Source organism: Acomys minous (assembly GCF_964271855.1).
Source record: "Acomys minous genome assembly, chromosome: 8".
Lineage (NCBI taxonomy): Eukaryota > Metazoa > Chordata > Mammalia > Rodentia > Muridae > Acomys > Acomys minous.
In genome coordinates this window covers 82,931,493-82,957,061 of record NC_140489.1, presented here as the reverse complement: position 1 = coordinate 82,957,061, position 25,569 = coordinate 82,931,493, and the positions used below count along the sequence as shown (strand labels likewise).

Below are 25,569 nucleotides of genomic sequence, written 5' to 3'. Positions count from 1 at the left end.
GACATTTGCAAATATTTCCTATCAAGAAGCATATTTGCTTTTCCAAGGATAGACGAGCGTGTTATGATGAAACCGGACACGCATTACCTTATGATCAGGGACAGTGTTGTTAAAATCTCATTGTCCTGCTGCCCTCCCACTGCTTAACCTTTCTATGCCTACATCTTCCTCAGTAAGCCAATTAACTAGGCTGCGATGCTATGAAGAGCAAACCTGCCCTTCTCTTGGAGCCAATCCTTCCCTCCGGTGATCTCTACAGCATTTTATCTTGTATTCTTGTGAAATCTTTTCCAACTCTTGTCTCTCATTGCAGGTACTCCTGCCCAGGCACAACTCTGACTTAGGACTTCACTCATTGCTTAGTTGGTAGGAGTGATCTTTTAAGTGTTGAATACGTAGTGGGCCTCAGTTTTCTCCTCCATAAAAGGGCAGGTCAACCTAGATTACATAAGTACCTATGAAAATTGCCAGGTCGGCTCTAAAGACCTGCTACGTGGGCTTAAAACAAGTCTCACAGGCCACAATCTCTATTTAGGGCCAGGCCCAGGAAGAAGCATGGCTAATAATCCTACCCATAATGCTTGCTTAGTTTACACTATGTTTAACTCTTTCATCTTTTACTTACTGCCCACCCCTTTATACTCTTAAATTTAAGGTGGAAGCCATACATATGTATATACAAATGCATTTGTGTATATGGTGGCACATGTAGAAGTCAGAGGACAACTTCCACTGCTATTTCTTAGATACCAACATCCTTGTTTTATTGAAACAGAGTCTCTCATTGGCCTGGAACTCACCAAGTAGGCTAGGCTGGAAGTGCTAAGAATATAAGAATGAGCTACCATATCTAGCTTTATTTTAAAAAAAAAAATGGGTTCTGAGAATTGAGCTCAATTCATCAGGCTTACAAGGTGAAGCATCCCTCAGCCCTTGGCTGTGGGTCTTGGGTGTCAGCATTTGGTTGGTTGATAATCGTTGTTGTCAGTCACTCCTCTTTTCTATGACTTTTATCTTACGTTTGTTTATTATACTATATGTTTCCATCCAGCTACATATTCTTTGCCTCTGTTTATCTGCCATGCTGAGACAATAGCCTACACTCTAGACTGATTAACACTTGACATTTAAGGTGGCTCAGCCACCTCCCAGCATCAGCCACTTTGCCTACAGCCACTCTCATCTGTGTGTGAGTAAGGGATGGGATGCCTCCCAAAGCACAGATGTTCATTTGTTACACCTGGTTATTTCCCTCACATACATTAAACCTCGTGAGATGCTCATATTATTTGTCAGATGATCACCTTCCTGTTCAATTTGGGTGGTACTCTATTCCTTCACGCTTCTCTGAGTCACATCCATAATTTTCCTTTTTAATAGAAAATCTTTGATGATTTCCCTTAGTTCTGATCTGTTGGTGCCATTTCTTCATTATTCTTGCATCTGAAGATGCTCTTCCTTTGGTTTCATTTTGGAAGAACTTTTAAAATCTAACCTCTGTATAAATATTTTTAACATAAAATACTATTGTCTTCTGTATTCCAGTTTTGCTGAGAAATCAACCATGGTGATTCTGATGTTTGCAAACACTTTCTTCTTGGCATTTGGTTTCCATTAGTTATTGTCTTTGTGGCTACCCCATTTGGGATTCTAGAACACTAAACTTGTGGATGGATGTCTTTTAACCCATTTGGAAAGTTCTTAGCACCGATCTTTCTAAAGACTGTTTTGCTCATTCTGCTCTCTGGGGTCCTTGTGTGCATTTACTTCATAGCTACCTATACTCTTTTTTTGTTGTTGTTGTTTCATATCATTCTATCTGCCTGTATTTTAATTGCACCAATTTGTTCATTTGGGTGTGTGGGATGGTGTGAGTGTGAGTGTCCATTTGCCACAGGTGTATGTGGAGGTCATGAGAGAACTACAGGAGTCAGCTTTCTCCTTTCTCAATCCTGGAGATTGAACCCAGCTCCTCAGATTTGATGGAAATGCTTTTACCTACTGAGCCATCCCAGTGGTCCCATCTATATACCAATTATTGGTTTTTCTCTGACCCACTTCCAATTCACTAATTTTTCTTTTAGTTCATAAAGATATTGCTATTTAACCCTATCAACTATGTTCCAACTTTCTATGGTTTTCAATTACAATGTATTTATTTATTTACTTATTTATTTAATACAGTACATGACTGTGTAGCCCAGGCTGGCCTGAAACATATTATGTAGCCCAGGCTGGCCTCAATGTATCATCCTTCTACGTCTATCTTACAAGTATTAGAATTACATTAATCACCATTTTGTTTATTTCCTAAAATTTAACATTTTGTTAGATCCATTAAATGTTTTCATGATGACTTGGTTCCTTTCAGCTATCCCCTGTGTCTGTTTTATTGGCTGTCATTTGAGAGGTGTTGCTCCAATGTACCTGTGTATATGCCTGTCTTATTTTTCTTTGCTTGAATTAGGGACACCATAAAGGGTATATTTTCACTTTACTCTGAGATTGTTGCTGGGTGACCTTATCTAGCAGTATGTTTGCTTTCACACTTCTCTTGAAGGCCAGGGTTAAGGACAGGATGCCTCACTCCATACACCTCCATTCCTCTTGAAATCAAAGCTGTGGTTCAGTTACCATGGGAACCACACTATTTCCTGTTGCCTTCCTACCAGAGAACAGCCCTAACTGAAATCCTCTCACATTTTCCTGCAGTTCCTTTCCAGTGGTCCCTTGAGATCTGGCTAGAGGCCCTCAGTACAGGTACCTTTGCGAACTCTCAGATCATACTAACAACTGATGGACTAACAATTGAGATATAATATGAATAAATTAATAAAATATTTTTTTAAAAAAACAACTCTGTCTCCAACAAATTTCTCAAGCAGGGGACCAGTGCTAAGTACAGAGCCACCGCCCCAGGCTCCTCTCTGCCATGACTTGTGACTGTGCAAGCCATGGTTACATTCAGAGGTCATCATATGCAGTATGATCTTTTCCTTTATTCTTGTATAATGGTTCCTCACCAGTAAGATCATATGTCATTACCTGTGCAATCTGCCAGGGGCAGGTCTGAAGACTGGGAAAAACTCTTTCAGCACCAATTTGGTAGCATCACATGTTAGAGGGGGATGATGGTCCATATTACAGTAGACGTGTGACCACATGAATCCATCGACTTGGCTCTCAGAGTGCTCGGGTCTGATGGGCCTGGATGGTCCTCCTGAATGTCTAGATTTGGAGTAGCTGTGTAACCTCAGTTCCCCTGGAATGGTTGGTAGGCAACTACTTCTCTCTGCCTCCTTAGCATAAGGAAGGATGCTGTCCATTGGCCTCTCAAACGTGACCCTGTTCTTCCAGGGTGTAGCATATGGGGCTCCAGGGCAAGTATTGTTCCACTTTTCCCACCCCTGTCACATTGCTTCCAAGGGAGATGCCCCCAAATCTCACTTCCAGGGTGATGGAACTATGACATCAAAAAGGTTCCAGCATGTTCTAATGAGAAGCACTAGGTGAATAATCTTATCACTATGGAGAACAGTATTAATTCATAAAACAGGATAATCACAACTAAGATCATTTCACTGACTTAAAGAAAAATATAATTTTTACTAGACCCATTCCATATAGAAAGGACGGCAGATATTTTAAGCCTTGACTATATACAACCTTGAGCTATTTTTTTTTATTCTGAGAAATTATGTAAGTTCAAATAGTATCCAGAGGGATCTTGTTCTCCCTCACATTTCAAAAACCACATCCATACATCCCAGGGTTCAAGGCACGCCAACCTGCTATTAATCTACTCAACCTTGGAGCATTCCAAATCTGATAAAAATCACAGAATTAAGTAATGAGCAGCAGAATGCTGAGAATTCTAATTCTTATTCTTTGGTCTTTTTTCTTCTTCTTCTTTTTAGAATTTATCAGCTACTAGCAGCACACCCAGGTTTACACCCTAGACTGTGTGAGCCATCCACTGGAAAAGATCACTCAGACAGGGGTTCAAGCCAATAGAAAGTCTTTATTAGCTGGCCAGTGACTACACTGGGTGTCAAGACCCAAGTGCAATCCTGAGTCTTCCTCAGGGTGGGCTCCTAAGGACAAAACCACATCATAGGTTGACACACCTCAGTTAACAGTTAGGCAGAAGCAGGACCACAGAAAGCAAAAAGCAAGATTTAGTGCATTCAGGGACTTCCCCAGAACTGTGATTTTGATGAGTTAGCTTAGGTCTTTGTTCTTGTTTTGGCAGGTGTTGCTGCCCACATGCTGGTTTCCATGGTCTGACTGGTATTTCCATTGTGGCATCAATTGTGCTAAGAGCTAGAGCTTACTAAGAGAGCCTGCTAAACTCCCTTTGGCTCTATGAACATAAGTCAAATGTTGGCTTATCTGGGAGAATGGGGTTAGATCGTCTCCTTAGCATTAGTATTTTAACAAATTTCCCTATTTTTCATAGCTCATAGTAAGAAGTTGGACAAGCAGGGTCCTATAGTGTAATCTGTGATCAAAGGGATTAATGGCCTAGTCATGGCTCTAAGTGCAGAGTGCAAGAGAACCAGGAAAACAAAGATTTGTAGCTGTTGTTAGGTTCTCAACATCTCTTTTCTCTCTCTTGAAGGTTACTTCTGACCATGGCTAAACTTTTTCTAACTATCCCTGACTGACTGGCATAGAAGCAATCAGTTTCTCCCAGTGTCACACAGAGACCTCCTTGTCTCCACTTTGATGCTGAAGAACAACCTCGGCTAAGGAGTCTAACTGGACATCCAGATAGAAGGCGGAATTTTCCAGATGGCCCAGATATCTGTCTATTGAGTACTGTTTATTTCCTTAAACTTTTTATCCCCAATAACTAGGGCTGAAGTTCCCACTGCAGTGGAGCCTGAAATGCCTGCCCCACCAACAGGGCAACAAGAATAGGGATAGCTCATAGTGCACAGGGAAGCCCAGAATCTAGATTTAGGTGGTCCCTGCCCTCTCCTCCATTATGGATGAACACCTGTGGTATAACATACACAAGATGCAAAGACATAGAGTCCCCTCCAATGTAAACAGTTCAGAAGCTGTACTCTTGGTTAAGGCATTAGTGAGAGCAAGCCAGACAGTCTGTGGGTCCTGGAAGTACATTCAGCATCTTCCTGGAATTAACCTGTTGCGCATGGCCACAGGAATCTGCTATCTAGGGGGTTTCTTGGTGACTCCAGGGTGAACTTAGGTGAGTCCTATTGGCAACATATTAGTGTTGGAACTGGAGCTTATGTTTCATGAATTGTAATTTCAACATGATACGGGGTTTAGGGCCCAGGCATAGTCAGCAGTCCTGACCTATGTCTGGTTGAGAGTGGTCAAGAAACGGAGACACTCTTTCTAACATCTTGAACACTAGCTTCTGCTTTCTCTTAGACCTTTATCTTTGAGGTTACCAAAGGAATTTCTGGAGAAATAGGAGTTTGGGAGCTTGTTATCTTAGAGGGTTCATATTCCAGAGGTACCAAAATGGATCAGTTTGGGCCAATGGGCCAGATGATCCTAGGCGTGGGTTTCTTTTGGATAGTAAATTTGCTGTCTGAATCTGGACTGTTTATGTATAACCTGACTACTCAGGTTCTACTGGTTTCCCAACAATGCTCTTCAGCTTCCTGCCAGACCCTAACATTTATGGGTATGAGATTGCAATGCCAGTGACCTCAGGTGGGTGGTGATGGTTTCCTTTTTAGGCCTATGAGATCAGTGTGCCCCTAGGAGGGCTCAGTTTAGCTACCCCATGGAGCACAATAGTTTTCCCCTGGCCTCTAGCACCTTGGGAGATGTCATCAGCCAGGCAGGCATAGTACCGGTTAGATCGGAACTCCTCTTCACTGGTGGACCCACAGCACCAGAGATGTGCTCCTCTCAAGATATGAATGAACCATCTCCACTAGCCTCTGGATACAAAATTTTACAGAAATCTACCTGGAAGGTTGGTTGGGTCTCAGTGGATAGACTGACTATGAGTTCCCTGGTTCCAGGCTTTCTTAATTTCTATACCCAAGGCTCTGGCTTATGGGGGCTTAGGGTCTTTTCCATGGGGAGACAAAGTAGGAAAACCATAATTATAGAGCCCAAGTTAATCTACCTTTAAGGGATTGGAGAACTCAATAAAGACTCATCTGTCTTTATCTTCTGTAGCCTTTGGCTGGGTGCGGTGGGTCCACAGGGTGACACCAAAGACCTTCGCTGCTGGAGGGGTATGGGCCTTTCCTAGGTTCTAGTTCAGGATACTCTATAGCCACAAGGCTGGAACTCATGGACGTGGTCAAGGGCACAGCCTCCCAAACTGTCTGAGAATTAGTCCACTTGGCCTGTTGGATTGAGGAGGAAATAGTTAGGAGTGTCTACCTTATGAATGTCTTGTATCTGGCTCATTTGGCCCTCTGGAGGGCAAAAGTAAGAGGTTGGCCCAATATTCACCAACCCAATAGCTTGTTCCACATCATACAGGTGGCAATGTAGGGACCAAAGTGCATCTGTGGGTAGGGTAATGGCACTAAAATGCCAGAATATTGGCTCTATGGCTAGCCTTGTATGGCGTTTGCAGGAGGCCACATCTGATGCTTCCAACACTAGAACCTGTGACCTCGCTGTGATCTCTCAAAATAGCCAAGCATTTCATGATTCATAGTTAGCAATGCCATCTAGTTAAGGTGATGCCTTCTGCTCCAAGGTCCACACAGACAAAATGACTTTCTAACCTAGAACTGGACTTAATGCCTGAAGGTCCAGGGAATAGGCAGCCTGTGGCACAGCGCTGAAAGCTCTAATTATCATAAGCAGGCTTTGCCAGCACACCAGCTTTGATGGACAGGACTTGTTGCCATGACATTGCCCAGCCAGTGGCACTCACTTCCCCCTCTGCAGCAAAGGTAAGATGCCTGGGTTCTAGACCCTGATCTCAGGAAGGGCTTTTCTTCACAGGAGAGCTCTATGTGTGTCTGCTCAGGCTTACACCCAAGAGTGTCAGTTCAAAGTCTAAAAGGCAGAAGACGAACAGCCAGAAGAACTGCACACAAAGCTATTGAGTGCAAACTGAGCCTGTGACAGCTGCTACCCAAAGCCTGTTCCAGCAGGTGCTTCCTATACCATGGGCACTCAGGATTCAGGTTCAGGCTTCTGTTGCTTGCTCTAATGCTGAGGCTCTTTCTGGAAGGCAAAGTAGTAAACAGCAGTAATATATGACAAATATCTAACTACCATGCAAAGGTGAGGAAAACAGCGCAGTGAAAAACACTGGCATCTGAGAGGCTTGTCCCATGCAGCTTTGTTTGCTTATTTATTTGTTTGGTTGTTTTTTTTTTTTTTTACTTTTGGGCTTTGTTTGTTTGTTTTTGTTTGTTGTTTGTTTTTTGTACAGAATGGAGCATTTACTTCAGGCCATCTTATTAGACCACACCCTAAGTATGTCTACACTGCATCTGTTTCCCCTGAAACTTAGACTACATGACAGTTACATTCATATTTAGTTGAATAGAAGATAATTCAGGTCAGCCTGTGGGTTCTAGAGATTTGACACCTATGGGAAAGATAGGTTAGAGCATAAAGCCAAGATGTTTCCATGGATACATACTGCTGTCTACCCTGTACCACATAGGGGCTTCTCACTGAGCTAGATGGCTACAGAAGGGCAGTCACCATACTGTCCCTAACCTCATGAAACTCTAGCTCTTTACCTGCTGTCTTCTGCTGAAGGACAAGGGCTAGAAAGGGAGGTCTGACTCTGCTCTTTGTGTCTGCATAGTCTGCCCTTGGTGTTCCCACCCATGTAGATGAGGGCCAGCTTTCATTCTGGAAACCCATGCTGTGCCCCTTGCAGCTGTAGTCTGCCTCTCTCTGCCCTGGCCCCAGCCAGACTGCCATCACCAGCACTTCCCCTCCCCTAGGGGGTCTCCTCTCCTGGGAAAGTAGAAGTCACACCTTTTGCAGATGCTGCACTTCCCTGCAGCGATGAGCAGCCTCAGTCAGCCCCTGGCCCCTCCCTGGTGCTTCATTTGCTGCTCTATTTGCTTAGTTAGATTTAAAAACTGCCTGGCAGGAAGCCCTCCAACCTGCATAGGAGATGTGGTGCTGACATTTTTCCCAGGTTTCTGTTCCTGATGAAACCCTGATGGCATTTGCGTCACAAATTCAGAGGCTGACATCACTGGGTCCTATGACCTGGATCCTAGCCCACTGGCAGAGTGGGGTCCTATGAGAAGGCTCCTTAGAGTTCTGACATCACCCTCCCCACCGTGTACCCATGAACCATGCCACGAACTCCTGGTCCACTCCATGTTTTCCAAAAATGCCCACAGTGACCATGTTCATCGTCTGGGCACCACATAGGAGTGCCCTTAGAGCACTGACAAAGGGATCTGGCCTGCATGTGGGTATGGAAAAGGAAGCATCAAGTGCTTGTGGAAAGCATCATGGCAGCATCGTGGTAGCATCGTGTGTTTCTGAGATACGATAGCCCTTTAATCATCCGTGCATCTCCTGAGGTCCTATCAGACAATGAGTGCTTCCTGTGTGCCAGGTCCCGTGGAGACGCCACAGGGAATAAGGTGGATGAGTCTCTAAGAGCTTTCTCTAAGGAGAAAAATGGGGGTAGGGGCTAAAGCAATATTTGAGAATTAAAAATTGACACTATGAATAAAAAAGAAAAAAATCTCAGCTACAGAGAACAGCATCAAATCTAAGAGCAGAGGGAATACTCTTAAGGCATAGATAGGCTGTCACTGTCAGCAGTAGCAGCCTATGCAAGGGCCCTGAGGCACATAAAAGAGAGCGCTCACTGTATACTTGTATATATGTGAGAGCTTCAAACTGCCTGCAAACACCACGCCCATTCATGGTCTTCGTACTCTGAGGCCCTCAGAATGGCTTTGTTTATGATGATGTAGCTCCACTTAAAAATGTAAATGGAGATATTATTAAACATTATTTATTTGCTTATTTGTTCATTAAAAATAATTTAAAACCCATTACATGTTAATAGAAGCAATATATATTTATGAAAAACAACCATGTTTTCTACAACAATTACCAGAGAAGACCAGTGTTTCACACTTAGAAATCCCCTTCATGTTGCAGTCTCCTGCTCTGCCTCACCACGCTGCGTGTGTGGTTTTAGAGGACACATCCGAAGATCATGTTGTTGGGCAACGGAAGACCTTGGCCACCCCTCAAAGGTGCAAGGCCGTCTGAAGGCCTAAGGCCACACTCCAAGAGCTTCTTCTCTCGGAGACTCTGCTCTTGCGTCAGGAGTGGGAGGAACGTTCAGAGCCATCTGCGGTCTTGGTAGGAGCAAGGTCACAGAAGCTCCACAGGTCAGGGGAAGCTGTTGAAGCTCCAACAAGAGGATTAGAGGCAGCTATGCGCAATCTGGCTTCGCCAAGGTCATCTTTCCGCCCAGTGGAGCATGCGCAGAAGAGCAGGACTGCCCTAGGAAAAGCAGCTTGGAAACTGCTTTCTAGAAGGCTCGGGAACAATAAGCCAGAGCCTTAGCTGTGAGCAGTACGCCGCAGTCAGGTGTAAATGATCCAGAGAGGTCAGGCATGGAAGAATCTGTCTAGCACTTAGGAGGTGAAGTGGAGAAAAAGAAAACAGAGGAGTGAGGGTTTCCCAGGCACAAGGTTTCCAGATTTTTACATGTGGTCGGACCATTGAACACTCACAACACACACTGCTCAACCCACGCATCTGGCCAGTCTGTCAGAAAGAAGGCAGCATCTTCCCTCAGTGTCTCTGAGTCCTTTCATCCATAAATAGGCACCAGGCTCAGAAAACATTATCATCTGTGAGACAGATCCCCATTATGGGACCACAAAAGACCAGGAAAACACAGGACAGGGAGTGAATACAAAGAAAGCAGGCTTCCTCTGAGGTCTGGTCTGCCCCCTGGTTGTCAGTACAGTGTATGGCTCCCAGAATATCTGGTCCGGCATACCAACCAGGGCTAATTTTCTAGGCCACTTAAATAGGGAAAGCAGTTACGTGACCTGGTGATGCCAGGGTGGAGTCTCAACAAGGTAAACGCTACATGACTGACTCCCAGGTGCCTGAGGGCAAACCTGCGACACAAAACCAAGCCCACTCAGAAACAATCCCAGAGGGGAACAGTGTCGAGCCCCATCCCACAGCAGCACCTCAATTTCCAACCCCAGGGCCACAGCACCATTCACAACCAGAACTGTAAACAAAATAGTTGTAAACTTGGCTTCCACCATGATCTGTTAGTACATGAAGATTCAGTATTTGTGGGGCTTAGTTCAGGCATGAATACAGGTTTGTTGTTGTTGTTGTTGTTTTGGTTTTTTGTTTTTGTTGTTTTTTTAAACATGCAGGAAGCATCTATATACATGATTCCTACCAGGAAACAGATTTTGTGTGTCTGCTTGTTTGTTTGCAGTACTGAGGCATGAACTTGGTCTTGAGCGTGTTCTCTGCCTTTGAGTGACAACCCCAGCCGTCTTAAACAAACAGGCTATATTCAAAGATGCATGTACACATTATCAGATTAGTTCTCCAAAGGATATTTTAATCTCAAGTTTTATAGTTTAATGTGGGAATAAGCAAAGGTGTGGTATATAATATTTATTTAGCATAAATAAATTATAAATAATTAATATATATGTAATGCTATATACATGAGGAAGGATCTGAGGGCTTTTTAAAGGATGCTCTTGGATGTTTTATAAAGAATTAGAAATGGGATTGGGATGATAGCTCAGCGAATAAAATGCTTGCCTTGCAAGTATGAGGACTTGGGTTCAATCCCTCAGGATGCGTGAAAATGTAAATAAGTAAGCAAGCCAGCCAGCCACATATGGGGCACATGCCTGTAATCCCAATCCTGGAGAGGCAGACAGGTAGATCCCTACATCTCAATGGCCAGGCACCCTGCCTAACCTCTTTGGTGAGTCCCAGGCCAAATGAGAAACTTGGTCTCAAAATAATGTGAATTATGCCTGAGGACCGGCAGCACAGTCTGACCTCTAGCCCTGACATAAATGTATATATATGTCATGCACACCTGCACGCATAGAAATATAACAGGCACAGGTGCATGCACATGCACACACACACACACACACACACACACATACACACACACACACACACACACACACACACACACGGAATAGCAAGCAAGCACATAGTCTGCATGTGCAAATTTGAAGTATCTTTGGGGTGCTAGAAAAGAAGGCTGGGTTCAAGATGAGCTGTCCATCTTGTGAACAGCAGCTCTGGCTACAGTGAGCCTGTCTGTGTGGAGTTTGATGATGAAAGCTGCAAACAAGGGTGTGGGACTTTGACGGTGTATTTTTAGCTGGCTCTAAGGTATACCACCCCCCCACCCCTTATTGCAGACTTATTTTTAATTCCCCAGAGCATGCTCCCTGCCACTCATCACCACGTTTGGGGCCTGCTCTCTTTCACTGGGGCTGCACTGCCTTCCTCTGGGTGCCGCTCATCAATGCAGAACTGATTTGGAGCTGAACTGTGTAATAATAAGGCTTTCAGCGCCAGCCCCACACTTGCCTTGTAATTAAGGCCTGATGGTTGTGTTGACGGCAAATGAAAGAAAATGGCTTTGTTCTCTCTTCCCTGGCTTGATTGCGGGTTCTCTCACTCACCTGAATTCCACCCATTCTGCTTTGTGCCTGTGATTGCTGGAGGACCATAATTGCAGTCCCAGCAGATGACATTTCCAGGAGGTACAGTTGTGCAGCTCCAGGGGGAGCTGATGGAGCTGGGCCTGGTGAAGCCCTTCCAGGCTAGACTTAGGAAGTGCCTACGTGGAAGTGAAGCGTGACCAAACCCCAGTGCACTCCTCTGATGCTTGCTTTACCCAGAGATGCATGGCTGCAGCCTGCCTCGCCATCTGCCTGCAGCTCCAAAAGACAGGCCCAGCATGAACACTGTTGCTAAAGTTCAGTACGGGCTTGGGAATCACACCTTTGAAAGTCCTTTAGGGCTGAAGAGATGGCTCAGCAGTTAAGAGTAATTGTTGATCTTGTATAGGATCTGGATTCTGTTCCTAGCACCCACATGGGAGATCACTATTCCTCCATTTCCTGGGAATCTGACGCCCTCTTCTGGCCCCCACAGGTACACACAGGCAGACTTAACACTTATGCATACAAAATAAAAATAAATAGACCGAGCCTGGGGTGTTGCCTCCCTCTGTTTAAGGTGTCAGCTCAAATTCCTAGTATTCATGTAAACCATCAGTATGGCAGCTCGAACCTATAACAGAAACAGTTCAGGAAGCAGGAACAAGAGAATCCATGGGCTATCTGGTCATCTGGTCTAGAGGAATCAGGTTCAATAGGAGACCTTGTCTCAAAAAACAAGGTGATTGGGGTTGGAGAGATGGCTCAGTGGTTAAGAAGTACTGACTGCTCTTCCAGAGGTCCTGAGTTCAATTCCCAGCAACTACATTGTGCCTCACAACCATATATAATGTGATCTAATGTGCACTGTATAAATAAATAAATAAATAAATAAATAAATAAGAAAGTGATTGAGAAAGACACCAGATATGGATCTCTGGACTACGTGCATGCTCGCGCACACATGAAACACATCCACACGCAAACACACACACACACACACACACACATACAAACAAACGAACAAAAAATACATAGGTAAAATCAGACTCCATAGAGCTGTCACGATACACTTCCTTTCCTCTGTAAAGTGCATTCCTACAATATATATACAGCTTGAGATGGTGTTTACTGACGCTCTATACTCATAAAGACCACATTTGTAGACATCCAGAGTACATAACCTGCCAGCCTCCTAGAGCTGGTTGACAACTTGACCACATGTGGAATCAACTAAAACTCAAGCAGCTGGGAACACCTCTGGGAATTTTTTCTTGATTAGATCATCTGAGATGAGAAGATCCACCCTAAATCCTGACCCTTTGAGTTTGGAAGACCCACCCGAAGTCTGGGCCACACCTTCTAGTGGAAGCCCACATCAAATAGCATAAAAGAAGAAGGCCCCTTCTTGTTGCCTGCTTGCCCTCACTCTCACTGGCAATCTCTTCTAGTTGGCTGCTGAATTATTCCTTCACTACTATTAGAACTTACTTCGTTGGAACTCCAACAGGGACCAAAGGCCAGCTAAGACATCCCGCCACATGGAGGGACCAACTACCTACTCTTCCTTCACCTTCCCATTGAGAGACAGCCATTGTTTGACTAGCCCAACAACACCTGTAAGCCGTTCTTAATATATCCTCTTCAAATATATTTATTTATTCATTGTATATGTATACATGTACACACACACACACACACACACACACACACACACACACACACACACACGCATCTTCATTCTGCGAGTTCTTCTCTGGAGAATTCTGACTAATTCAGGTGTTGTATGGGCCCTTGGTATTTGGACTTGACATGAGATGCCCATACTTAGAGCATATGCCTGAATCAAATGGACTATTCAAAACTACACCAGCTTCTCTAGGCTATCACATGGGCCCTCCCACATTGGTAGCATTATCCCAGGGTAGGCTTCTCTCACGTGAGCATCATATTTGCTCGGAGAAGCTCCATTCACACTCTCCCACTATTGCAGTTGTCACTCACAGAGGCGAACAACCAAACCTCCTTTCTTGGAGGCTGACTCCATGCTTATCTGTCCCTCTGCTCACTCACCTGCTGGACAGGATTCTCAGTGGAAGGACTGTGGTGCAGATCTGGGGGTTGGCCCATCCCGAGGCCGTAGGCATGTTCCTCGCCCACTTCCATTCTTAACATTCCTGCCGTAAAAAGACAATTTAAACCATCTGTTATGGTAGATGCCTGCAATCCCAGCACTTGGAAGGGAGCTGGGGGGGTAGAATAATCAGGAGTTCAGTGTCATCCATGGCTATGTAGTGAGTTAGAGGTTATCCTGGGATGTCTCAAGGAAACAGAAACAAAAACGGAGGAAAGAAAATTCAGGTATATGGCGGAGAGCAGCAGTTGTTACCTCTTTTTTGTTATCTTTATATTTTTATGTAAGGTTTCTCCAAGTATCTACATTTTTGTTGAGCTTTAAAATTTGCATAAAGTATAATAATAATTATATGACAGTCCAGCTCAAGAACTGAGCACAGTTCACAGGTCAGTATGACTTCAGGCATGCACCTATCTTCATGGCAAGCCCAGTGTTCCTGGACCTATGCGCATGTAGACGGAGTTGCCGGGAGGCCAGTTCCGGGTTTTGTTCAGAGAAACTTCTCTTAGACGGACCTGGAGGAGTGCGTTTACTCAGCTACTTCTCAACACTGATTCCTCCCATCTTTGTGTCCCTAAGACACTGAATCACTTGTCACTTAGACTCTAGCACCACTATCGACTTAGGTCAAAGTCTACCGGCCATAGGATGCCTCAAGCAAGCCTCCTATACATATACTTTATATATGTAAGGCCTCCTATGCATACACCTTACCTTCACATGTACCTTGACCTCTCTGAAGAGCGTGGTGACCCTAGGCCTCATGATGATATCCGTGTTTATAGGCTTGTCCAATAAACTTATAGAGGTTGGTAACTTTTGTGGGCTGTGTCTTGTTTACTTTCTCTTATATTTACCTGAGTTGACTGAACAATGAAGGAAATTTTTTTCCAAGTGCCTGCCTTTTCCACCTCCCTCAAGAACAGTTTCTAATTATCTTAACCAGTCTAACCTCTCAGAGAGCGGGACACCCACAGACACCATGGCCAGTTTTTTTTTGTAAATCAGTTTGGTAGAAACAGTGTTGCTATAGGTTGGCTTTGCATATTGTAACCTACATATCCTTTAATCAATGTTAATAAAGTCAAAGTGAAGATCAGATCTTGTTACAAAATGGCCCTTGTTGACACTGATGATAATTTGTAATCTGGCAACATTTTAGAATTCAAATTTAAAAGTTTTTTAATCAGACCATTTCACAGAAAGTATACAAAAAAGTTTTTTTGTTTTTTGTTTTTAACTTCTGTGATGCTTTGCAAAATCGTGTAAAAAAAAAAAAAATGAACAGGTTGTGAAGGCCAGAAAAATCCAGGGCTCTTTATTTCCTAGATTGAAGAGGATTGCATGGGGCCATGATTGATGGGCCAGTGTGCTAAAATCCTGTGCTGACAAGTTGGGATTCACTGGGTCATAACTGCAGATCCTGGTTGTCAGGGTCCAGTCTCTGTGGATGGATATGCGCACAGACCTGGCAGGCAGAGATAATAAGTAATGTGACCAAGCTCTGTATTCACCAATGAGAAATGAAGAGTGGGCTCAATCCAGCTCACAGTTGGGTTGTCTGCATGCAGTGCAGTTTATCTGAGTCACATCATTGTTGAACAGCATTGCTAGAATGCAAGCAAGATTTATTTTAATAAAAGGTACTATGTGCTGGGGGCTAGAATGCTTGATGAACTCAGCATGTAAGGAAAAGGTCTCCAGTCCCCACTTATGTTCAGTCTGTTGCTATTTGCTGTTCATATTAAAGGACAAAGGTGGGAACACATGTACGTGCAGTAGCATGTGCATGTGTGTGCTCATGTATGTGGAGGCCAGGAGTTAACCTTGTGTTTTTTTCCCTTGGGTGGATCTGCCTTATATTTTGATACAGTCTCTTATTGGCCAAGAACTTACCTCTTAGGGTAGGCTAGGTATTCTGTGAGCTGCCAGGGTCACTCCATCTCCAGCCCCCAGAGGCGACAAGTACATGCTGCTCTAACCTGCCATTTCGCATGGGTTCTAGAGACCAAGCTCAGGTCCTCACACAGACACAGCACCCTGTCCACTGAGCCCTCTTTGTAGATCCACTATTCACATTGCTCAAGGCTTTTCCTTCCCTAAAGCATCTGCTTGGCCCTCCTTACCCTGGGTGAAATGCCCCCAGTATGAGATGTACTTTCCCCCAGGTTTACTGTCCAGTACCCCATATACTTATAGCTTCCTCTCTTAAGATATTTGCTGATGGTGTGACCCCTCAGAGTTCTACCTCCTACTAATTTGCAAACCTTTGCAGCTCCAGGGAGGCTCTTTTCACCTCTGGGTGAGCATGGCATTAAGCATGCCTCTGCCACAGTATTTCCAACTCAGAATATGATGGCCCAGTTAGAGGCGAGCCTACAGGGCGCTAGGCTGTGCACTCCTTATCTTGTATCCTGTGATTCTCTCAGGTGGCTAAACCTGGCTCCCTTGCTCTTCCATTATGCTCTGTTAGGAAGCCAGTACTTACCAAAAGAGCCAAATGGTAATAGTCAAATGGAAAGCAGAGAATGCCTCTTCTATTGATTGCTCCCAACTAAGGTATCCCTGATTCCACTGAATGATCTCTGGTTCCCTTTCTCATGAGAGAATAATTTGAGGGGCAGACACACACACACACACACACACAGAGAGAGAGAGAGAGAGAGAGAGAGAGAGAGAGAGAGAGAGAGAGAGAGAGAGAGGCAGAGAGGCAGAGACAGAGACACAGAGAGACAGAGAGGCAGAGAACATGAATCAACAACTAGCCCACAATAATTTAACTGTCCTCCTTATAATGACTCCACATTCTAGCTACCCCAGAACTGGTTGTACTTTAAGAACCAAAAGAAGCTAAATTCTTTAAAGCAACACTGAAAGGAATGGACTTCTGGTATATGATTTTAGGAGTTGACACACACTGGTTTAACATTCTGAAGGTCTGTTCCACCCCAAGTTCCTCAAGGCAGATCCTGCAGGCAAGAACCCCCTTCTCTTTGGTAAGGGTTCCCAGGGGATAAGTAGAGTCAAACCTGGGGCACAGTGAATACTTGCCCCCAAACTTGTCCCCAGTCCTGGAGCCGATGGTAGGATGGAACCATGGCCATGCTCTGCTAGGACACTTTTGGTCCACACTAGCTCTGTAACCTCACGTAGGTCACCTTCCTGGAAATCAGCTTCTCTACACACAAAGCTAACTGAAGTTTCCTTGCCCTGTGCTCAGGATAATTTTGAGGATCAGATAAAGGAATTAGTGTGGAAACCCTATCTTTGAAGGTTCTTTATCGCAGGGGATGCAGTGAGCCGGAGGAGCAGGTACAGCTGTGCAGAGGAGCCTCATTGTCCCAGGAACACCCTGATGCAACTTCTCTGTAGGAACAGTGGTTGCAGTTGTAGATAACTAGTAAGTTCTACCTGGCCCAAGGCCTTGTTTCCACCCAGCAGGGCAAGTCTACAGCAAGAGTTGTATATGAACTCTTGTCCCCATTGCTTTTACTCATGTGCAGCTGTTGTTTAAGTTGAACTAATAGCATATATAAGTCATGTTCTGCAAACAAAGCTCCCCAAAATCCAGTAATTTAACTAGATTTTAACAAGTTTTGCCATTGCAAATGACTCTTCTGTCCAGCAACTCTTTGCAGACATGCTGGAATCTGGTTAGCAATTAATAACACCATTCTGGATCTTGCTATGTCTCAGAAACCACCATTAACCATGCCCTTGTGCATGTACCCACACACATGTCCACTCCCTTTTTTTATATACCTGCTACATGGTCCACTGTAGTGTCTTCTGACACACACTGTCACTTCTAGGATCTCATAGCTGAATCAGATAGCCCTGGGCTCCAGCTTTGTCTTTGGTATTTTCTCCAACTGATTTGTAAATGTTTACAAGTGTGTGTGTGTGTGTGTGTGTCTTAAGTGCTATGCTTGGTGTCCTATAAAGGATTCACAAAGTCTATTTTACTGCTTTCTAACTCATATTTGTAACAAAATCTTTTCCCTCTGGTTCCTGGTGATCCTTGTCTCCCAGAAACACAGCATCTTTGATAGCAACAGCAGAAAGGGGAGTAAGAGAGCAGCTAGAACTCACCTGCGTGAGGGACTGGCCAGAAGATGGCTGTGCCCAGACTTTAGAGAGCAGTGGCACATACCACACACACACACACACACACACACACACACACACACACACACGGGAGGGAGAGGGAGGGAGGGAGAGAGAGAGAGAGAGAGAGAGAGAGAGAGAGAGAGAGAGAGAGAGAGAGAGAGAGCCCAGACACAAACATCTATTCTGCTCTCAAGAGAAACCAAGAAGGGAGATTGTAACCTAGGAACTGAGTATATAACCAAGCTTTAGAATACCTCAAGACCAGGATGAACCTACTTTCTTTTCTAGCTCTGTTTCTGTCTTGCCTGCCTTCTATTTCATGGCCTCAGTTTCCTCGCCTGTGCAATTGGCAAGATGCTATCCACAAGCTTGTGTGTAAAATCACTTTAAATGTTAAATGGTGATACAAGTGTAATAACTGTAATGTGATAATAGTCACTATCGTAACCATGTATTGATGGCAGGTGTGTGACGTCATACAAGCAATGGCACGGAGATAATTCTAAGGGTACAGAAGAATAAGAGACAGTTAAAGTACAGGTATGGAGATGATGGACGCTCAGTGAAAGGAGGCATCATCGTGTAAACCAAAGGGCTTCCAAGGGGGGAAAGAAGGAAGGCAAACAATGTCAGAATCTTCTGCCTTGGCTTTTGTCATTGTTGTTGTTGTTGTTGTTGTTTTGGGTTTTATGTTTGTTTGGTTAGTTTGGTTTCTTGGTGGGGGTTGGTAATTACTTCTTGTGAACCTATAGGTATAGGGAAAGAAATGACCATTTGGTACACCAATTGCCAAAGGGCACTAGCAATATAAAAGTTTAATACACAGATGAACCACTTTCAGGGTCAAATGCTGGCACAGTGGTAAGCAGCCTTTGTATGAAGATTCATCCCTGCACACCTACACAACTAGACACCATCCATAAGATGGGATGAGCAAAACCCAAGATAGTCCTCTTTGGCTGTCATTATCTTTACCTTTCACATTCTGCATGGAGAGTTACTATGTTCTTGACTGTGTCTGTTGTTAGCACAGAGTCTTGGAGATAAATCTTTACTCTCCATGGATGATCTCGATGACGACACCAAGAGCCAAATGTCCTCTCATTGCTGCAGCACCCAGAGTAGAGGATGGAGTCTTCAGAACTAATCATTAGTAGCTTTATCTGTTAGTAATTACTGATATTATTTTGTTTAGTCTAGAAGAATAGACCATAATGCTCCAATAGAGCTTCACTGTGATTTCCTTGGTGTAATGTTTCCTGGTGTATACTTAACCAAAAGGCCCTAGGACCAGCCTTAAACTACATCTTGTGGCAGCAAATGGTTTGAATGCCATGTAATTATCATAGTTTTAGGAATATAAGTTTTTAAGCTAATTCATTAATCATTCGTTTTTAAATTGTATTTATTTATTCAGATTACAACTAAATTGTTATCCCATCACTTGTATCCTCCCGTTCCTCCCTCCCTCCCGCTCTCACTCTATTCCCCTCCCCTAGGTCTATGACAAAGGGGGACCTCCTCCCCTCTATATGGTCATAGGCTATCAAGACTCATCTTGGTAGCCTACTTATTCTTTCTTCCAGTGCCCTCAGGCCTCCCCATCCAGAGGAGGTGGTCAAATATGGGGCACCAGAGTTCATGTCAGAGTGAGTCCTTGCTCTCTACATAACTGTGGAGAATGTCCTGACCATTGGCTAGATCAGAGTATGGGTTCGATCTTTACTACGTGTATTGTCCTTGGTTAGTGCAATAGTTCGAGCAGACACCCCCTGGGCCCCGCTCCACCTGTCACGATGTTCTTCTTGTAGGTTTCTAGCAATTGAAATGTCTATCTTTGAAACTAGTAATGATACATGATATCATTTTGGTCTGTTACATAAATGCATATGAGTTTGCTTTCATAATAAACTTGTAAACAATTAGAGGATCTACAGGAAAAGTAGACATGCTCCCCCATTCCTCTAATCTAACTTCTTTCTGCGGATGACATCTGTTGGCCAATGGTTCTATATACACCCTCATTGAGATACCGTGCATGTGTGTTTATCATGGGAGCACAAGGTATGGCACTGGGCCTTGGTTTGTGCCCCAGGCCTCAAGTGGCTGTGTCTTGTCCTGCATTAGTCTTCTCACCTTGCTTGTCATACACAAGGATCAATTCTAGATTCACGTTTAAGCTAGAATCACTGGATCAGTTCAGCACTCAAGATTTTTTATTATATGCAATATTGTAATGACAATTTTTAACATATATTTATGCACACATGTGACTAAAACATATTTGGTAGACACCAGGAGCTAAAATTGTTAAATCAGCATATTCATATTCAAAATTAGCATACATGCTGCCAAAATCCTGACAAGGGTGTTCCATGTAGACCTGCTTAAACCTGCTTGAGAGTTCACTTTCTTTGTCTCCATCATACCCAGGAGACAGGATAAAGCCCTTGATATTCCTATCCGTAGGCACTAAGGGTCCTGGTGGCTCTGACCACACCACAGTGCATTCAGGAGGCTTTTTATGCATCAGTATTGAGATTATCACAAAATGGAGATTGTGCGTACAGGTCTCAATGGAGGGACACATCTTAAGCTAGAAGGCAGGTTATGCATGGGATGTCTTTATCTATGGAGACCTCCACGCTGCAAACTTTGAGCATCAGTGTCCTTTATGTTATCGTTTAGAACCAGGGTCCCTCATTAAATCAGGGTTTCATTATCAGCACCAATTCTACACAGAGTCTAGGGAGACTATTGTGATATGCTAAGTTCTGTCAACTTGACACACAATCTAGAATCACCTTCGAAGAAAGCCTGGTTTGGGAACCATCTAGATTAGGTGGCCTTGTGGGTATGTCTGGGAGGAATTTTCTTAGTTGGATTATCTGAGTTGGAAAGACCTCCCTGGAGTGTGGGGGGCACCCTTTCATGTACTGTCATCACTCTGAGGCAGGAGGACTGAAATAATGGGGCCTATAATGGAGGCACAGACTAAAGTCTCAAGCAACAGTCAACTTTATTCAGAGCTCTGGACAATTTATACTCTGAAGGTTAAAAGCAATCACATAGGTTCTCATGAGTTCAAACTGTATGCAACCACAAGGACCTGTTTTTCCTTCCTTCCTAGAGGCATATAAAGGATAGTTTAAACACTTAATTGAATAACAGTAGCAAGCAATAATGATTAAACTGAGGTCACAAGATTCTAGTTGTTTTTTTGGGTTTTGTTTTGTTTTGCTTTTGTTTGTTTGCTTGCTTGATTACTTGTTTGTCTGAGTGGTCTCTCAAGCATGGGGAATTCTCCTTACACAGCTCCATTCCTGGACCGTGTTCTAACAATGGCCCCAGTCCTGGACTGAACAGAAAGAAAGGGAAGTTAGAACAGACAAGGATGCTTGAGCTGCTCCTCTCTCTACTCTCGGGCATGGACACGACTCCCTGCTTGCAGCTCCTTCCACTGTGAATTCTTTGCTATGGTTGTCTCTGGCACGGAAGTGTGAGCTAGACTAAGCCTTTTCCTTCCCTGAGTTGCTTTTGTCGGATATTTTATAACAGCAACAAGGACAAAAGTGGGGCAATGTGACAGAAAAATCTGCACATGGCAAGGAGGCTTGGATTCTCTGAACTTACCAAATGCACAGCAACACTCAAAATATTTGATCATGTGAACCAATCTGTGATTGATTTGGAGTCTAATCACATACAAAAAGGTGTGTGGCATTTAAACAGGGTAAGAAATGTTTTGCGATTGCTCTACTCTGATGCTGTCATGTGATGTGCTGTGATGTGCCTTCCTGGCTTATTATAGTCTATTTCCTGCAAAGGTTCCTTCTCTTCTCTTTGAAATCTGGAAGTGGACATAGTTTGAATTTCATAGACATGAGAAATTGAATTCTCTTCTCAGAAGCTGTTCTAAAACAGAGTGCACATAAGTATGGGGTGGGGCTCCTAACATACAGCTAACTTGGCATGAAGGGAAACACAACCCTGTTCCTACAGGGAAGATGGTGAACCAGAAAGTTCATATAAACTATCAGCAAAGGTCCTTCATCCTGCCTTGGAGTATGGTCCTTCCGTTAGTAGAAACACAGGAAGAGGAGGCAGAGATGGGCATGCAAGTCCTCAGGATGTTCACTCAGCCACGGCTGCCCACCACAGGCAGCTGGGGCGCACTGCTTTCTCTCCACCATCTGGACTCCAGACGTGACCACTAAACCATAAGGAAGTCCTTTAGAAATTGCCTTTCAGGTCCAGATGGTACTAAGACACTGGTCTAGGAAAGCAAACCATGCTCAGGACAGAGTCCTTGGGCTGTGTCTCGGGAGGTCTCATTATTAACTCCGCCTCAGTCTACTGAGGAGCCTGCTCTTCCCTCTGCTGCATGAGGACTGGCAGGCAGTTGTCTGGCTCTTATTGTTCAGTGTTGCAAGGCTGAGGAAGACGAACTGTCAAAACATGTCCCTCATGTTTTAGCCTAGCTCATGCAGAACTTTGAAGAATGAAAATTTTATTTTTTTTTCTTATTAAATTATTCTCTCTTATATTACATCCTGACCACAGCCTCCCCTCCCTCCTCTCCTCCAGGTCCCTTCCCCCTCCTTCCCCACCCTCTCCTCCTCTACCACCACTACCCCCTCCCCCCCCATCCCCACCCACCCTGAAGAAAAGGGCAGGCCTCTCAGGGATATCAGCCAAACATGACCTCAATTTGCAATAAGACTAGGTATACCGAGGCTGGATGAGGCAACCCAGTAGGAGGACAAGGGTCCCCGAAACAGGCAAAAGCATCAGAAACAGGTCCCACTCTGTCTGTTAGGAGGCCCACAAAAACACCAAACTATACCCAACTGTAAAATATGCAGAGGGCCTAGATTAGACCCATGCAGGCTCCCTGGTTGTTGGTTCAGTCTCAATGAGCCCCTATGAGGCCAGGTGTATTGATTTGGTGGAGGGTTTTTTATGGTGCTCTTGACCCTTCTGCTTCCTACAATCAAGAAGAAAAAATTTAAAAGCTAAAATCATTTCCACTCCAGTGGAAGTGGTGCAGTGATGGTAGCCCACACAGATTTCATCAAAGCTGAAGCATCCTGTACAAAAGACTTCTGTGCTGTGAGGAACCTCAGGCAAGCCAGGCCTGTAGGGCTTAATGTTCGTAAAGTCAGGTGCTGGCACATGCTGAAGGGACCCAGGAGCTGACACAGTGCAGGGAACATCTTTGAGGCCTGAGACTTGGAGGGCCTCATCATTCGTGTCATTAGTGGGGCCCGTTAGAAGCACTGTGAGGCAGGGAACATTCTAGAGCCATTCCTAAAGCATTGCAACCAATGCTCAGAGCGTCAAATGTGCCCAAGCCAACTAAATAGAAGAAATGCCTCGAACCAGAAACACAGCTTCCTGCAGGAAACAGCTTCTCGGCCAGCCATTCATGCCAAGTACACAGCAGGGCACTGGGAATTCTTTGAAACAGTCTGGGGTGCTGTGCTGGCTAGTTTTATGTCAACATGATACAACACTGGAGAGAAGGGAACCTTGGTTGAAAAAATGCCTCCATAAGATCCAGCTATCGGCAAGCCTGTAGCGAATTTTCTTAATTAATGATTGATTGGCGAGGGCCCAGCCCGTTGTGGGTGCTGCCATCCCCAGGCTGGTGGTCCTGGGTTCTATAAGAAAGCAGGCTGAGCAAGCCATGACAAGCAAGCCAGTAAGAAGCACCCCTCCATGGCCTCTGCATCAACTCCTGCCTCCAGGTTCCTACCTTGCTTGAGTTTCTGTCCGACTTCCTTTGATGATGAACAGTTCATACATTGAACAAACCCGTTCCTCCCCAAGTTGCTTTGCTCATGATGTTTCATCACAACAATAGTAGCCCCAACAAAGACAGATGCTAAAGGATGAGTCTTAAATTTAGTCCAGCATCACATGTGTTGGGTAGAGAAAGTGAACTTTGGTGGTCCGGCTGTTCAGAAGACTTCCCACCACTGCTGACCCAGGCAAGTCCTGTGACCCCCATCTGTGAAAAGAACAGTAATACCATTTAAAAGGGAGGGGCCTGGACTCTGCATGCTAATTGCCTCCCCATAATCTGACCTTGAGAACAGGTACCAGTTGCACAGAAGTTTAAGAAGCCAGAGTGCAGAGATACCCCTTAGCTGCTGAGGGCGAGCCAGCAGCATGAACGTGGAGGAGCTGCACTCTGGACCCTCTTGCCTTGCAAGACTGAGGCTCTGGATTCTGAGCTGCAGTGGTCAGTGCCCAAGGATGGAGAAGGTGTCAATTGTTCTGAAGGAATGCCTGAGTAGCTGACTCCTACAATGGATTACTGATTTATGGCAGTTAGGACATTTGCCACCATTCTGTAAAAGTTACATGTGCAAATGCACTGTGAATAAAGGAGCAGCCATTGCTGAGGAAACAGAAGCATTTTGTGCACCTGTAATATGTGTGTGTGCATGTATGTAGGAGTATATATCTATGTGAATGCATGTGTGATGCATAGTGAGTGCATGAATATATGGGAATGTGCATGTGTGCACATGTGTATACATGTTTGCTTTGTGAGCATGCATGTACATATGTGTGTGAATGTGTATGAATTGTGCATGTGTGTGCATATTTGAGCATATATGTATTTGAATGTGCATGTGAGATTATATGTGCCTCTGTGGGATGATGTTAGTATGTTATATTTATATGTGTGAGAATATGCATGTAGCTGTGTATACAAGAGTATGTAGATATAGATACATGAGTGCCTGTGTGCATGCATGAGAATGCTGAGTACTGTAGCTAAGGAAAATCCGTAGTAAAATACTAAGCCTTTAACATGTTTAAGCATGTCACAGAATCTGGCAGACTAATGGTTTTAGACTTAGGAGCAGAATACCAACACCATTTATCATCCCAGTTCTCAGCCTGATTTGGGTGGTGGGTAATCGGAAGCTTTCTGAGCTCCACGTGGTATTTCCGGATTCATCTGTCTTTTGCTTGTTTGTTTACTGTCCTCTCATTGGGTTAAGCAGGAGAATTGCTCCAGCAGGGCTTTGCAGACCCTGTGTATTATGTAGGAGACTGGTGTTGGTCTCCCAGCCCCGTGGCTGAGCACCCCAAATGCTGACTTATCTCCAGGTATCCTGTGAGAAGTGGAGCGTAGTGTCTTTTAGAGGATTTATGGTAACGCTGCTGTGTGTGGCTGCTGTAAACTGGAGAGCCCTGAGGGTCTCTTCATTCCCTGACACACTTCACTGCCGCCCATTAACACCTCGGCTGTTATTGCCATAGACTGGATTTAATGAGGCCTCTGAATTGGAGCTTAGCATCAGAAACAATGGCTTCAACAGCCAGGCACCTACTCTAGCGCTCTCTCTCTCTCTCTCTCTCTCTCTCTCTCTCTCTCTCTCTCTCTCTCTCTCTCTCAGATTCTCTAGCTTTCTCTCCTTTTTGAAAAATGTATTCTTTCTTTGACAGTATCATTCTAAATAATCTAGATATTTAAAAATCATAACCACGACAACATTACAGAAAGTTAATAAAATATATTCTAAATTTCCACTCATGAAGAAATTTTCTTTTGTTGTTGTATTAAAGATGAAGCAGGGTGACATGTGGCAGTCTCCTGGGCATTGGCAGACTATGTTTTGTATGAGCAGAAAACCCTAGTTTCCAAGAAATTAACATATAAAATATTTC

At 44.2% G+C, this 25,569-nt stretch overlaps 1 protein-coding gene across 13 annotated transcripts in view; it reads left to right on the top strand.

Moving 5' to 3' along the window:
- MYT1L (myelin transcription factor 1 like) overlaps nucleotides 1-25,569 on the top strand; it is a 403,682-nt gene that overhangs the window by 89,096 nt on the left and 289,017 nt on the right. The gene's annotated exons all lie outside the window — the stretch shown is intronic.